Source organism: Ceratotherium simum, chromosome 10, assembly GCF_057802395.1.
Source record: "Ceratotherium simum simum isolate JZ-2026a chromosome 10, ASM5780239v1, whole genome shotgun sequence".
NCBI lineage: Eukaryota > Metazoa > Chordata > Mammalia > Perissodactyla > Rhinocerotidae > Ceratotherium > Ceratotherium simum.
The window spans coordinates 73,062,990-73,080,234 of NC_141909.1; the positions used below are offsets into that span (position 1 = coordinate 73,062,990).

Genomic DNA, 17,245 nt, shown 5'->3' on the forward strand with positions numbered 1-17,245 from the left:
TTTTCAACAAATAGTGCTGGGAAAACTGGATATCCACATGCAGAAGAATGAAATTGGATCCTTACCTGACATCATATACAAAAATTAACTCAAAATGCATCAAGGACCTAAATGTAAGACCTAAAACAATAAAACTCAGAAGAAAGCATAGAACAAAAACTTCATAACATTAGATTTGACAATGATTTCTTGGATATGACAACAAAGGCATAGGTAACAAAAGAAAAAAGACAAATTGAACTTCATGAAAATTTTAAAATTTTGTGCATCAAAAGACATATCCACAGAGTAAAGGCAAACCATAGAATGGGAGAAAATACTTGCAAATCATATATCTGACAAGGAATTAATATCCAGAATATATAAAGAACTCCTAAAACTCAACAACAGAAAAACAACCTGATTCAAAAATGGGCAAATGACTTGAATATACATTTCTCCAAAGAAGATATAAAAATGGCCAATAAGCACATGAAGAGATGCTCAGCATCACTAATCATTAGGGAAATGTAAATCAAAACCACAGGGAGATACCCCCATACACCCATTAGGATGGCTACCATCAAAAAAGCAGGAAATAGCGTTGGCAAGGATGTGGAGAAATTGGAACACTTGTGCACTGTTGGTGGGAATGTAAAATGGTACAGCCACTTTGGAAAACAGTATGGCAGTTCCTCAAAAAATTAAAAGTAAAATTATCACATGATACAGCAATTCCACTTCTAAATATACCCAAAAGAGTTGAAAGAAGGGTCTTGAAGAGATATTTGTACATCTATGTTCATAGCAGCATTATTCACAATAGCTAAAACATGGAAGCAACCCAAGTATTCACCAACCAATGAATCTGTAAGCAAACTGATATGTACATACAGTGGAATATTATTCAGCCTTAAAAAGAAGGAAATTTGACACATGTTACAACATGGATGAATCTTGAGGATGTTATGCTAAGTGAAATAAGCCAATCACAAAAAGACAATTACTGTCTGATTCCACTTATATGAGGTACTTAGAGTAGTGAAATTCATGAAGACAGAAAGTGTAATGGTCGTTGCCAGGGGCTTAGGAGAGGGGAAAACGGGGCGTTAATGTTTAATAGGTATAGAGTTGCTGTTTTACAAGATGAAAAGAGTTATGGGGATGGATGGTGGTGATTGTTGCACAACAATGTGAACATATTTAATACCACTGAACTGTACACTTAAAGGTAATTAAGATAGGGGCTAGCCCGGTGGCATAGCAGTTAAGGTCAAACGCTTCACTTCATTGGGCCAGGGTTCCCAAGTTCGAATCCCGGGTGTGAACATACACACCACTCATCAGGCCATGCTGTGGCGGCATCCCACACACAAAAAATAGAGGAGGATAGGTATGGATGTTAGTTCAGGGCCAATCTTCTTCACCACACACACAAAAAATTAAGGTGGTAAATTTTATGTTATGTATATTTTACCACAATTAAAAAAAGAGGAAAAAAAAAGCCTTAGTCTCTTGGTGAGCTCACTGATTTCCTGGATTTTAGCCTGGTTGAAATCTCTTGGTCTCTCTCTTGCACTCCTGAATTCTTTTTGATGTGGGGGAAGAAGTAACAATCCCCAATATAAGAAAGAATGAAGCTAAAATGTTGAAAAGTCAGAAGAAAGAATACGTTTTCAGCTCACCCAGCTTGTCTTGCACAATTGCCTTTGTCTCTTAGCCCCCTCTCTGCTGAGGATGACTTCAGAAGAACTGTCCAGATGGTTTTCCAAACAAGATGGCAATCTCTTAACAAATTCCATGTGAAGAAGACCACTGTGCTCTGGCTTGACCTTCAAGAAGAGCCAGTACTGCTCTTTCCTGGAAGGGTGGGGAACTTGCACATATTTCCATCTCATTTTTGCTAATTTTGCAGTGCAGAAATATGAATTATTGTTTGCTATAGCTGGCTTTGCATTTTCGGAGCAGAAGACGAGTTTCTCAAAACCAGCAGTCATGTACCTCCAAGCAATAAATGCTGCTGCAAACAGGGTTTTAAATTAGAACTGCTGGCTGAAAGGTCAGCATTGCACTCATGGCCAGTGACTTGATTTTCATTTTAATGGCAATGAAAATAAACCTTTAGAAGGAAATGCCACCACTCTTCCCCAAAGATTTTTAAAACTCTCAGGCACTCTCAGAAAGAGCTTCATAGAAGAATCTTTTTTATATGTAGTAAAGAGTGATAGGAATAGCCTGGATAATAAATCTACTGGTAGGAATTTCTTTTTAATTTCGTGGCATCTGGTGGTTTCAGTTTCTAACCACCGCCCTCCAGTGTGTCTCTGAAGCCCAGTGAGGCTGATTCCACTGGTTTCTCCTTATTTTACCTGTTGGGCATGCACATCTTGTCTCTGAATTTAGATGGTGAGCCCCTTGAGGGCAGCACCAGGCCTTGGATCTCACTCTAGTCTCCTCTACGCACCTCCCACAGAGTTATGCCCACAGGAGCGGCTCCAAGATATTTTCTGATTGAATGGTGGCATTGTAAGACTGCTGGAAAGAGAAGTCCATGGCACTCTCTCTGCTGTCAGATCCTGCCTCCTTCTGCAATTTGTGAGCACTTATGGCTGGGCTCCTCTTTCCATGGTCCCCCACTGCCTACAGAAGTTTACATGCCTTAGTGTGACTTTCAAACTCAAATTAAACTTTCCAACCTCATTTCCCTCCTGTACCTGATGCTCCAGCTCCTCGAACTTTTCATAGTCCTTCCAAACAATGTGCTTTCCATGCTTCCAGACTTGGCTCATGCCTTCCCCCTTTCCCTCATCTAGATTGCCTTTCCCTACCTTGGCATCCTGGAAGTATCCTAGTATTCTTGTAATATCCTATATGATGTTAGAGCAAAGTTAGTAGTTTCCACCTCTGGGTTTCTCCAGCATTTTATACATTATTATATCATCTGTCACTCTGTATGATTATTATTTCCTTAGTTTGTTTCCTTGCTAGTCTGTGAGATTTTGGGCCAGGAACCACATTTTATTCATGTTTGTATATTCTGTGCCTATCCACTAAGGACGGCACTATGAGAGTCCTTGATAAATATGTGTTGAATGAATTGATAATTGAACGAATAAATATCTGAATGAACTAACACTTCACTGACTCTTGCATGACTTCTGCCCTTGTGATGCCCATGGCTTCCCTGGGGCATTTTCTGCATAACTTTGTTCTTTCACTCAACAATCACTAATCTGCAAGCTCCATGAAGGCAGGACCATGTGAAGACCATTTTACTCATCACTGCATCTTCAGTGAACAACACACACACGGCCTACAATGAGCTTTTGACACACGATGGTTGAAAGAAAATATATTAATTGGGCAGTTACTATAAACCAGGCCCTGGGCTAGGTCCTGGGTGTACCACTGTGAAGACAGACAAGGTTTGTATTCTACTGACTTGTACCTTTTGGAATATTTACAGGGGCATAAGGCAGGGTTGGGCGGTGGCAGATGGTGGGGCACAGTGACCTTTCTTTCTTAACACTTATCTTATTGGCTTGGCATCCAGGCAATTTTGAGGGAGGTCATTCAATCCTGGGAAGCTGTAGAAAATTGGGGGCATTTTGAGTGATAATATGAATCACAAGCAGTCGCCTGGTTATGGGCCCCAACAAGCCACAGGGACAGCAGGAATGTCATCTCTTAGGCTCTCTGGCGACCCATGGATGGCACAGTGAACGCGTACGGTTTTGCATGCCAAGCAGAAGCAGGGAGTGGATGCTTCTTTAAGGAAAGTCGCAGCCACCACATCCTGGGCTGCCATTCCTGCACTACAGGACTCCTGGCTGAACTCATGGAGAGCTGCATGGATTTGCTCCTGTGGCCTCATGCCCCAACCTGAACACGGGGCCATCACTCTTCCTGGAGCAGAAGTTGCTGCCTGGAGCTCAGCGATCTTGGCCCTACCTGGACCCCAATCAGGACTCCCACCACAGCAGAGGCTTTGAGATGCTTGTGACCGCCCTAGGCAGGCCCAGGAGACTCAGGGTGAGCCCCTGGAGGGAAGGAGATCCTCAGCATGCGCCACTGTTTGGGTCAAGAGCCAGACGATGCACTGGGGCTCACCAGGTCATCCTGCCAGTGTGTCTGTGGCTTCCAGAAGTGATGAAAGGCATGTGGTGTGTCCTGTATCCAAAGCCAAACAGGAGACATTGTACGAGCAGTAAAATGAGCTGCCAACACACTCACAACTTCAGAGAGAAGGCGATGGCACATTTTATAACCCTACCCCTCACCCAGCCAGCGATGTAGATTTTCAAAATGTCAAAGCAAATTCCCCTCATGCCAGTGGGAATAAAAAGCAATCCACTCCTGACGTTTGGGTGATTGCATTTCAGCAAATCATATGTCAACTGACAAGCTCTCGTCAGATGGTCTGCATAACTTCACCTTCATAATAAGACCCATAGCTGTTGCACACGCTAAACAAAAGCCGTCAGCCCAGGAACCTGTAATACCAAAGGACAAATTCAATGCCCAGACTTCTCAGGTAGTCGTCTCTCAAGTCATCTGAGAATGCAAGGCTTAGGCTGTGAAATACAGCACACTTTCAAATGCATAAAGAACTTACAATGTTTAAAGACATTCAGAGATCCATGACCATCCAGTCTAGCAAGCAGAGGAAATAAAATGCCACAGGGAGATTTATCACGTAGTTTTAGTCAGCATTTTCAGCTTCTCTTGTTTTTTAATCTCCTTCCTCATCTTTAAGCCATAAAAAAAGGACTCTTTCCACAGAGACGCTTATGGATGGCATTTCATCTCCTCTTTCCATTTAGAGAGGGACTAGGGCATAAAGAGAAGGTGGGAGGAAGAAGGAAGAACTAAAGGGCTGGACAGTGGACAGACCGGCTAACCTCCAATGAGGGTGAGAGTATGCGGGAAATGCTGGAAGGCCCTGTGTGCTGGGAGGAGGGAACCTGGCTGGCCAGCACAGAGGGTGAGAAAACCAGGCCAGGTGTGGAGAGCCACAGGTGCAGCGGTGCTGAGGCACAGTCTGGTCTGGAGTCCCAGGGACGCCCTTTCTGCTGCTGACAGTTTTTCTAACTAGCACTTTGTGATATTGTGATTTACAAGAAGAAATAAGTGTTGGTCTTTGTCCCCATTTCTGGCACAGAACTCCTAAAACCCTGGGAGTTGCCTAAGTGATGAGAGCATGGAACTCCATGCCCTTTCCGCATACCTTGCCCTGTGCATCTTTTCTAGCCGGCTGTTCCTAAGTTATATCCTTTTATAATAAACTGGTAATCTAGTAAGTAAAATGTTTCTCTGAGCTCTGTGAGCCACTCTAGCAAATTAATCAAACCCAAGGAAGAGTTGTTGGAACCTCCCATCTATAGCCGGTTGGTCAGAAGCACAGGTGACAGCCTGGACTTGCAACTGGCATCTGCAGTTGGGGGGAAGGCAGTCTTGAGCAACTGAGTCCTTAACCTATGGAATCTGACGCTATCTCTGGGGAATGAGTGTCAGAAGTGAGTTGAATTCTTGGACACCCAGCTGATGTTGGAGAACTGCTTGTTGGTGGGACCTTCCCACCCCCCGCAGAATTGGATGCCGAGTCATTATACTTCTTCCTATAGAAGAGAACCAGAGGGAAGAAACTGAAACAAACAATATAAAAGATTTTTTAAAGGAAAGGAGGAAGGAAAGATGAGAGGAAAAAAGGAAGGGAGGGAGGGAGGAAACTCTTTTGTCTATATCATGGCTTGACGTGTACCAGAGAGCAGAGGCATAAAGAATTACTCTAAATCTGTTTTTAAAGGGAAGAGAATCAACAGAGAGAGAGAGAGAGAGAGAGAGAGAGAGAGAAGGATATCAATCTGAAGCAGGGTTTTGAAATATAATTTTGTACATTTCACTTACAAAATACACGTTTATTCTTCTGTCCCATCCAACAGCTATGATACACCTAGAACAATAACAGAATATTACATTTCGATACTTAAGCTTATCATCTGTTTAATTTTCTCATGCAATCAATACTGTGGATTAATTTTGCCATGTCCATGTGATAAATAAAGAGAGCGGGAAAATAATCTCTTCTGTTTTTTACCAAGAACTAGATAAAATGTGACTTGATAAATTAGAGTCAGTTTTTAAATTGGTGCTTAAAGGATCAGGACAGAAACAGGACACCCTGTAATTCCAAGGTCCACAGACGCTAGTCCATGAGCAGCTACCTTTCTGAGGATTACTTGATCCTAAGAGCATGGTTGAGCCCTGGAGGCAAGGACACAAACCGAAATTGGTCAAGAATTGTTTTTACCTTTTTAGTGTTCAGGAGGGAGTTTACTGGATTCTTATTCTTTGACTTCCGGCTGCTGAATTTAATTACTCTAGTCTGTGATTTATTCCCTAAGAAAGCATTCGGTGGAGAGATACAGCGCTCCCTATCTCTACCTTGAAACAGTCATCAAAAGGTGCACAGAATTGCTTCCAGTATTCTGGAAAAGCCTAGTTGCCTAAATTACCATCAGGGAGCAACCAAGGTCCTTGGGAATTCTTTGACATGTTTCCTTCTGGAAAATCCCCTTCACTGTCTTGGTGTCCTCCTCCAGGGCAAATTTTGTATCAAAAAATATGCCCCTCTTATATCCAAGCTGAATATAACTCACTTATTTTGGTTCACCTCCAAGAAGGTACAATCACAGACTTCACTTTGCTTTTCATCTAGGAAGATAATATTATCAACTTATATTAAACATTTTTCTTTATTAGTTCTTGAATCAGCTTATACACATTGACTTAATCCAACTGACGACTGGGGAAAACTTCAGCACTTACTTTCTAGCTTTCAGACCACGGTTAGGCGTCTTGCAAGCGTTTACAGCACTGCTGACATCCTGCCACCCTCATTGCCGTAAAAGGCTGCTTCTATCCTTTGCTCAGCTGTGGGAGGAGCTCACCTTCTCCTGACAGGACCCGACACAGCGCCTGGCACTTACTGAGTGAGTGAATGAACAGATGAACACATGCAGGTCAAAGGCGGAACTAGGAATCACAAACTCAGTACTTTGAGGAATTTTTGTCTTTTTTACTTTGACTTTATTTATACTCTCGGATAGTCGAAGAATGTTTGCCTCTTATCTTTCTCACAGAAAGTTTGACAGGCCTGAATTGTGGAAATTTTACCAAGAACAGACACAGCCAATAAACAAATGGAATAAGCAGCCTTGAAAAAAATCATAACAACACACAAAAGCAACTAGCTTTTAGGTTGTTAATCTAGAATTGACTTATATAATGTTTAAAATGTTTAGAAAAGTTAAGCTCTTTTAAGAAATCAGGTATATATAGCAGGTAGTGAAGGAACAAACGCAGGAGGCATAGCTGGGAGCACATACATTTATGTAAAGTGGGTCCCTCCTACATAGAAGTTTGGAGTCATTGATAAAGTCAAATATCAGAGGAAAACGATGTCAGATTGTTACATGCATCCTAGATTCTATCTCATTTGATTTCTTCTACATTTACAACAAATGCCTCATCTTGCATCATTATTTTACAGGGGCTGGTGGTAGGAAGTGACTCGCCATGTTTCAGGGTGTGCAGACAATGCCCTTTGTTGTAGTTCCATATTTTCAGACAGCCGTCTCTGCCCCCAATAATTAGCCTGGGAAACAGTCTGTCATCAGAATGGCATGTCAGAGATCACCCTGCTTAATGGCTGAAGACACTGGAGAAGGCACATACCTTCTTCCGCTGGAGTCAAAGGTCAGACTAGTGATCCCAGCATTGCCATGAGCCCCAAAGAATTCAGACAACAGTCTTCCTGTTTCCAAGTCCCAGTTTTTCACCACCTGTATCAGGGAGTTGAAAAAAGTGCCTAGAGATACTGGCTATCAAATTAAAGAGAATTTGCATTTAGAGGTCTAGTGTCATAGATATGAAAGATAAAAGTTTACCCCCAAACTTTCCAATATAAGTTGGCTTACCTGAGTGTATTGGTCTGCTCAGGCCGCCATAACAAAATATCACAGACTGGATGGCCTAAACAACAGAAATTTATTTCTCACAGTTCTGGAGGCTGGAAGCCTAAGATCAGGTTGCTGGCAGGGTTCAGTTTCTTCAGAGGCGTCTCTCCTTGGCTTGCAGATGGCCGCCTTCCCATTGTGTCTTCACATGGTCTTTCCTCTGTTCGTGTGCACCCCAGTGTCTCTTTATGTGTCCACATTTCCTCTTGTTATAAGAACACCAGTCATATTGGATTAGGGCCCACCCTAACAGCCTCATTTTAACTTAATCACTTCTTTTAGGGCTCTATCTCCCAATACAGTCACATTCTGAGGTCCCGGGGGTTTAGGACTTCAACACATGAATTTTGGGGAAACAGTTCAGCCCGTAACATTCAGTGAGAAGATGAGAAGATTTAGAAATCTTAGGATAAATATTTCCCGACCATCTAGGCTCAGAGAAAAATAGTCTTGGATTGAACTCTGAGCAGCAAAATTTATTCACCATCAAAGCATAGCTGAATGAGAAAGATGGTCTTTTACTGGGGGAGGATATCTCTTCTAAACCCTCAGCTTTAAGATTTCACTCAGTCCCACTATTTCCAGTCTTGAAGTTACTTTCTTTTAGCCCCATCCCTTGAGCAGCCTTTGAATGAGAAGCATTTTTAAAGGGAGTTGAGTGGCATCTTTCAAGACTGCTTGAGGTAAGTGCCCACCCCTAGGAAGGGCTTCCTCTAAGGCTGGCTTTCTGGAGCCTGCACCCAAAGGCAGTGACAACGTGGAGGAGAAACACTCGAGGACAGCACTCTTTCTCAGGACTATCGAATGTTTCTTCTAATCTTCCACTTTGTAAAAGAGGCTGTTCCATTAACATTAGGGAAACTTCTGGGTGTCCAAACCAGAAACCAGAATGCATCCTCTCACTGTTGTTGATTTCAAGTTGCTGAGATCAGATTTTCAGTAGTGCACACTTTGCTTCCCTCTCTCTGTCCTACAACGCCAGGGATGTCTACCGCTCAAGTGCAGTCATCTGTTCTCCTTAATATTGCAATAGACTCTTAGCATTACTGGGTTTTACTTTAGCAGTTTCAATCATTTGCAAATATCCCAAAGTTCCACAACCCGCAGTGATCTGTAATATGGTTGAGGTCCAGAATCGGACTAATTACCTGTCAGCATGGAAGAATGAGCAGAGAGGGCATGAGCTGGGCAGATAGCCCAGGACCCACACCCGAGGGAGACATCCTCCCTCTGGACCTGCCTTCCCATTATGTGACTAAACAGACATACCTTTTGTCTCTTTAAAAAATAAATTCCCCCAAGAAAGCCACCTGCTACTGCTGGGAATGGAAGTGAAAAGACTGAAGTGAGCAGTGAAAATATCTTCAAAAATGACTTCAGGGTTCTATTCATAGAATAAAGAAAAGTCTAAAGGTGCTATTTATGCTCTTCAGGTGCACCTTCCTGGCATTTTGTGGAGGGAATTGCATGCCAGAACAGGCTCCATTCAGAACTTCACTGCCCCACGCTGTTCTTCCTTTTGGAGATCCCATCCAACTAAACATATTAAAATGCAACCACATCCCAAATTACATATAATTTTGCTAGTAAGTTTTAAACTAATTTAAAGCATATTTATAGTTTTAAGTTCTGTTGATAAAAAATTGTTATTGTTATAAACTTTCGTATTACATATGTGTGTAAGTTGCGGTTCATATGTAATACGTTGTAAACATTTATTAATTTTCGTTGTGCAGTTTTCAAGCATTTTCAGAGGCATTGAAAGTTGGTGGTCCCTAGCACTCTGCTTATGCAACTGAATGGACAAAATGTGGCATAGTGGTATTCACAGATTCAGGCTGCATGAAGACCTTGGGCTATCTTCTCTCCACAAATATCAAGAGTGCAGGTGGTTTAGATTGTGGCTATGGATTGTGAGACTGGGCATGATGATGTTACAGAGTTCACACAGCAACCGATTTGCAAGGTGAGCAAATACTCAATCATTTAATCGGTAAGCATTGGAGAGTTCATTACCAGCCTCTGCCTGATACAGTGATAGCTGTGAGAGTATTTATATCTCAATTCAACATCTACGTACCAGCCACTGCCAGGGGAGATAAGCATATCAGGATTAATGCGACTGAGGGAGGTGACTGTTTCAGCATAGAATTAGAAGCCCAAATGCTAATGGAGCCATTCATCCTGCCTGGATGTGGGAGGCGATCCAGGAACCTTTCTCAGAGGAGCTGATTTCTGCATTGTGCCTTGAAGAAGAAGAAAGGTTTTTGACAGATCGAGAGGGAACAAAGGGGGATGTTCTGATCCCTGTCCTCAAGTGCCTGCTGAATTGTCAGAGAGGCGAGGCTCATGCAGGTGAACAGAGCAGAGCAAGTGGGAACATAATCCAGCACCACATGCGAGGCTTCAACAGTGGGAGGTGAGGGAGAGGGAGACGCCTGCGGGAGGCAGGGCAGTGAAGACAAGTTTCGCTGAGGAGATAGAACTTGAGTTGGATCTTGAAGAATTGTTAAGGTGTGAATAGGAAAAGAGGAGGAAGCAGAAATTCCAGGGTGGAGATGGGGAAAGGTTGCACAGAGCCAGGGGCGGGAACGTGAAGGATGCTGAGAAGGTAAAAATGTTGGCTTCCTTGGAGTCACAGGTGATTCTGATAAATCTGGAGGATAAATGCTTCTTTCTAAGTATGAACCAAACTATGCAGGAACCCACCTTCTTTGAGATGAATTGAGACTAAGTCATCATAAAAAACTTTTGACCAACAGATCAGGTAATCTATTTCTTTTAACACTTAATAAAACCATGGTGAGCACTAATCTCTGGAGTGGAAACTGGGCAAGAACACATGTGAAGACAACCAAGTCTCACTGAAGTGAAGCCAAACGATTGTGAACATGAAGAGGAGACCAGGCTGCGATGCCCCCCTGACTGTAAATCTTAAAGACGGGGTGCACCAGGCCATGGCAGGAAGAAGGAAAGTGGGCACGGGCAGATGGCCCGGGACACCGGCTTGTAATGCCAGAGCCTGGGCCAGTGATTCAGTGAGCTAATATGAGGAGATTTCAGACATTTAAACATCATGAGTGCACGTAGGGTGTGCCCTCCCGTTAGCTCAAGAACAGAAGAGCATAAATCATGGGATGTGCATGTTTCTCTGCTCTTGTTCCTAATTCAACGAGCACTTATCATATCCCCTCCTGTGGGCCAAACACTGTGCTACTCGTCCAGGATGGGGCCAGCACGGTCCTCATGAGCTCCTCTGAAAGGGGAAGTGGATGTGGAATGCTCTGGAACCTCAAACCCAGATTACAGTTACAGCGTACTAGAGTTGTCTTAATCATCCTATACCATACAAGGGAATCACAATGAAATAATATCCTTCTATAGTACCAGACGGTCCTTCCACTTTAAGTGTAACTCATACTACAAGCCACTGGAGAATCTGTGAGCTCTTCCATCCAGCTTTCAAAGAAACTCTTCCAAACAGTACTCGCTGATTACTAGAGTAGACTTGAACCTCCCATTCTTTACTTCCAGGGACAGAATGTCCCCAGAACACTGTGCTCTGCTCCAAGGTGAGGACGGTGGGGCCGGGCCCACACGTGCAAATACATCATTGCTAAAGAGAGCAAGACTGATACGGATGCTTCTGAGCAGCTGACCACCTGTGGGAAGGCGGGGTTTACCGGCAGCACACTACGGGCTCTTTATGGGGAAACCGGAGAGGGGGAGGCGGGGGGCAATCTTGCTCATGAAGAACAGATAGAGAGGATGAAAACCTAGATCAAGTGTCTGACACGGACACCTGGGGTGAGGCATCTATTGCTTTATTAAAGAATGGTTAAGAGGATAGGCTTGAGTTCAAATGGTGGGTCTGTGATCTTGGACAAGCCGCTTAGCTGCTCAAAACTCTAATTTTCTTATCTGTTAAATGGGGATAATGGTATCTACTTTAAAGGATTGTTTTGAGGATTGGAGGAGAAAACTACTGTCCTTAGCACGGAACCTCACATACGTATCTGGCATGCAATGAGCGGTAGCCACTAGCTATGAACACTAACCATGAGCACTGATACCACCCAACTCCTCTTCAGGGCAGGAGGAGTGTGATTTCCCGAGACTGCAGAGTGGACCTTCTTCCTTATTAATTTGCATCTTCCCCCAAATAAACACACATGTATTATCCTCTTCTGAATCCTCAAGACTGAAAGGCAGCACTTCTCGCTCCTGGGCTGACAAAGCCAGGCCAGATTCTGGGAGGCCCTGCAGCATGCCTCCCCTGGCACCCAGGTGCAAAGGGCTCACCTGTGCAGGTGGGCCCTGCCCCGTGAGCCATCTGTGGGAGGTCAGCACACAGAACAGACAGCCCTCGGAGTTAAGCAACCCAACCGCTTCGCGCTAATTTCCTCATCTGTGAAATGGAATTCTGTGTAGGAACTTTGTGAGGAGTGAGGAAAAGGCTGTAAAATGTCTGGGGGTGCTTGGCATGCAGTGGACACTTAATAAACGAATGCTGGCTCCCAGCACTGCTGCTCTCTCTCAGTTGTCCCTCTGATGCTCGGACCCAGTGCTGGGATGGTAATAGAGATCCGGTGGATCCAGAGCCTCAGACTTAGTGTCTGGGCAATTCTCAGTGTGGGTGGAATCCTCTTCAAGGAAGAACAGGATTTGGAGTAAGGACAATTAGAACTTTCCCATGATGGTCCCTGGGCTTCAGGATGTGAGGGTGGAGTCTGGCCCATGGGAGAGGAGGAGGGGAGGGCATGGAGAGCACACTCCCAAAGAGAAAGTGCTGGGCGTTGCAGCCAGGTCCTACTTTACCTCATCTTCCTTTCCCAGCACCTGAAGGAAGGAGCTGAGTCTCCCCACTTCACAGATGAGGAAACCACTAGAAGGCTGAGAAGGGTCTGGTAACTTGATCAAGATCACAAAGCTCCCGAGTGACAGAGCAGGGAATGGCAGACATTATCTGTCATCTAAGTGTTGGTGTTAGAGATTGCGGCTGTTTTCGCAACGAGGTGAGATTTCAGTCACTTTGCTCCCCGCCCCCCCAAAAAAAAATCAATCAAACAGGCTGTTTGTTCTACACAGTGACATCATGTAGAACAAACAGCAGTTTTGATTGACTGAAGATCCTGTTTTTCAGCTGGTTGCTTCGGCATCTTGAGTGAAGGGCCCGGGCTTCCAAGCCTGGCTGTCATGACGATTTGGCAGTTGTTCTGTCAGGGTTCTGATCCACGCAGGCCTTTTCCACTCTGGCCTCTGTGGGCAAGTTAGGAAGGGAGGGTACAGACACTGGTGGCAGCCACACATTCTGGACTTCTCTGTAGAGTTCTGCTGCTGTGAAATCTGATCACTTTTCCATAAAGTTAATTCTTGACGCGTGACGTAATCGCTGAGTACAATGCACTGTATTTACGATTCTTCCTATGCATATGTTAATTTAAAAATTGTTTAAAAATTTCGAGACTGTATGCCATCATTTTCGGCTCAGGAAAGCCAGTCACCATTATCATATAGATAGGATTAGAAACCTGCAAACTACATATTCAGTCTACAAGCTTTCCTGCATCCTTTCCTTCCTTCTCATTGACTGCTGCCTTGGGATTCGTAATACTGCTGGACATGAGGGGAAAAGCAGCAGAGGGAATGACGAATGTGCTTGTATCAGTGCAGCAAGGGGGGTACCAGGGTGGGGGATGTTTGAACATAGAGAGTGGGCATGTTGGAACCATGAGCAGGCTATAACCACGTGCATACTTGTAGAATGTAGAGGGCCTATAGTTCTCAAAGCGCAGATGATGCTCCCGCCAGCCCTACTGGGTGGGCAGGGTAGAGCTCCTCCCCTGCTGAGGCCGAGAGATGGGACATGACTGACTTACCCTCGGGCCACTGGCCCAGGGAGGCAGAGCCAGGTCTCTCACCCCCCGCAGGTGCCTCTCAGGACCGTCTGAGAAGAGCCCTCTCTGCAGGTTCTGGAGAAGGAAGACTAGCCAATGTGACTCCTAGTGTCAGTTTTTTTTTTTTTTTGAGCATAAATCTCCCCCTCCCCTTGGAAGTTTCAGAGTGAGTTTTTCCCTTTTGGTGGGAGCAGTGCGGTACAGGGAGAAGGCAGTGGACTGGGCATCCCGAGACAGGAGTACTGGTCTCTGCTCTACTCCGACTCCCTGTGTGACCTTGGGCAATTTGTTCCCTTCTCTGGGCCTCTGTTTGCTCATCTGTAAAACTCCAGGGTTGGACTAGATGACTTCTGGGTACCTGGGAGGCAGGACTTCAAACTCTTCAGTAAGACCAGACAGTCTCAGCCCAGGCAGGACACAGACAGGCACCTGGAGCGGACGTTCAATGCTGAGGGGTAGAGCATCTCCACGGCCTCTGAGTGTGAAAGGAAAGGCAGGTAGGCACCCGATTTCCTTGCCGAGGAGGCAACAGTAATGTGGTCTGGCAAAGGTGTGCCAAGGAAACCAAGGTGGACTCATTTGCAGCAGAATCAGAAGACCCAAGGAGACTTGGGTCTTCAAGGTATTCGAGCTCCCTGACACAGAGGCAGGAGAAACCACTGGGAGATCTTCCATAAGGACCCATCTCATCAGCTAGGCATGTGCTGTCCTTGAAAGGCTGCCCTGCTTTAGGGACAGGGTCTCAGAGGTGGGGCAGTGGGACTGCAAGTGGGTTCGCTGCGTTTGGACTGAGAAAGCCCAGGGCCTCTTGGACAGTTTCCTATAAGGTTTGGGCCAGTGGGTGGAACAGGGCTCGAGAGGTGGATTCCAGACTTTTGGACAATATAGGGAGGTGGCCCTGGAGCAATTAATGAGAAATGTTAAAGAGCTCATCGAACATATACTGAGAGCTAGGGACACAGGGTATTCAGTTCCGGAGTTCACACAGAGACCTTAACTGTGGAACATTAGGAAGAAGGTTGGAAGCAGCTGCTCTGGGCTCTGCGGTACCATCTCGAGAGCTGACTGCTTGGGGCCGAGAACAGAACCTCACACCTCAGCCTCAGGTGCAGGAGTGCAACAGCATCAGTGGCCACACACAGGGCTCTGGGGCTGGGGAAATAGATGCAGGCTGCCAGCTCCCCCTTAATACCGCTGGCTTTGCAGGAGGCAGTAATTAAGCAGCTGTTGGTCTCCAGATCCCTGATCTGAGGAGGAAATGGGGAAAAAGTAACCAGGGGTCTTGAACAGCCTGCTTTGCTGTGTTTCCAAAGCTGTCGCCTATTGTGGGGGTCCAGTTAGGCTTGACCAAAGTTTAAACATTGCCCCACTCCCATCTCACCAAAAGAAGGTCCAATGTTAAAAGGGGTTCCTTCTCCTTTGTTGTTTGTAAAGGAAGCAGAACGTGGGGCCCCAGTTCCTAAGCCCCTCTGCCACGCTGCCTGAGGAGGGGGATACCTGCAGCCATGCCACCTCGGGCTTCTCTCCCCATGGACCCGGCTTCCACAGTGCAGGCTGACACCGTGGGTCTGATTCGTGGCACAAAGCTACCTCTATCCCCCAGATACGTTCCCATTTCTTAATATAGGTCCTTAAAACTGGCCACTGGACAGAGATTTGGAGGACGCAGGAAACAAACCTAAGGATGGCTATTGGTTGAGGGTATGAAGGTCCAGAACCCCCGCCTGTGTTGGAATCCCAACTCTACCACCTAATGGCTGTGCGGCCTTGGGCAAATTACTACACGCTCTTTCCCTCAGTTTCTTCATCTGTAAAGGGGGGAGAATAACAATAGTACCTACCTTAAAGAGTTGTTTTAAGGAATTAAAAAATTAATAAGAAATAGAGTGCTTAGGATGGTGGCTAGAACATGGTCTAATGATATAATATGATTAGAATGATAATATTATTGTTAATATTATGATTAATACAAAAGTCATGCCACAGCTCTTGTCTTATCTTGAGGTACTGGGATCTGATGAGAGCTGCAGGGGATGGCTGCATCCCTGGGAAGGAGCAGATGGGCCAAGTGTAAAACTGGGGAGACCATGATCATTGAGATGGGGGCCACTGTTTAGTAAGCTAACGTGCACCAGGCATTGTGTTAAGTGCTTTACATACATTGTTTCATTTACTCTTTGTTATGGGTTGAATTACATCCCCCCAAATTTATATGTTGAATAACCCTGGGTACTTCAGAATGTGGTCTTATCTGGAAATAGAGTTGTTGCAAATGTAATTAGTTAAGATGACATCATACTGGAGTAGGGTGGGCCCCTAATGCAATATGACTGGTGTCCTTATAAGAAGGGGGAATTTGGAGATTGACATGCACAGAGGGAGATTGTCATGTGAAGATGAAGGCAGAGATTGAGGGGATGCTTCTACAAGCTAGGCAAAAGAGTGTCAGCCAACCACCAGAAGCCAGGCGAGAAGCATGGACCAGATTCTCCCTCACAGCCCTCAGGAATCAACCCTGCTGACGCCTTGATATCAGACTTCCAGCCTCCAGAACTGGGAGACACGAAATTTCTGTTGTTTAAGCCATCCAGTTCGTGGTACTTGTTGTTACTATAGCCCTAGCAAACTCGTATGGTCTTAAATCAACTTTGGGAGACAGCATTATCCAGCGAAGTTAAATGACTCACCCAAGTTTGCAGAGCGAGTAAGTAGCTAAAGAGTCAGTCTGAGGCCCATCTCCCTCCAGAGCCGCACAGGAAAATCTAAGAGTCAGTGGGTGGGGTGTACTTGGGTGGGGCTTCTTTCCCCTCCTTTGAGACTCCAGGAAGCAAATCAGCAATTATGAGATTTGAAGCCTTTACTCCTTAAGCCAGACTCTTATTTGTTGCATTTATACTCTGTTTATTTTCCTTTGGTTCTCCCCAGCAGTTAAGCAAACTCATTTTGAAAGTCCCAGCTTGCCTTTTTCTCTGTGCTTTCAGGTCGTGGCATAGAAGGGGGGAGCAATGCATCCTGGGAGGTCTGCATAGGGGTGGCAGTGATGATCAAAGTAAAATCATCCCATGGAAAACGTGACCCTGAGGGCTGCTTGTTCAAGGGGCATCCCCTTCCTTCGGGAGTATTGATTTGTTTGAAGATGCTGGTTTTCCTGGATAGAGAGGTAACAGACACAGTTATTATCCGTCACTTATACCACAGCGGGAATCCATTTATCTGTTAATTTCTTCTCACTTCAGGAGGTAATGTTACTGAGAGAAAGAGGGTTTTGATGAGGACAGAGGTGATTCTGGAGCCCGGGAAGAGTAGCTCAGGTGGATGCTGTAGAGGGGTCCCTGTGAGGTCCAGGAAAAG

General features: G+C 45.1%; 1 pseudogene; it reads right to left on the reverse strand.

Annotated features, from left to right (window-relative positions):
- The window catches only part of LOC147916178 (cilia- and flagella-associated protein 337-like), a 134,848-nt pseudogene that overhangs the window by 16,309 nt on the left and 101,294 nt on the right, over positions 1–17,245 (reverse strand).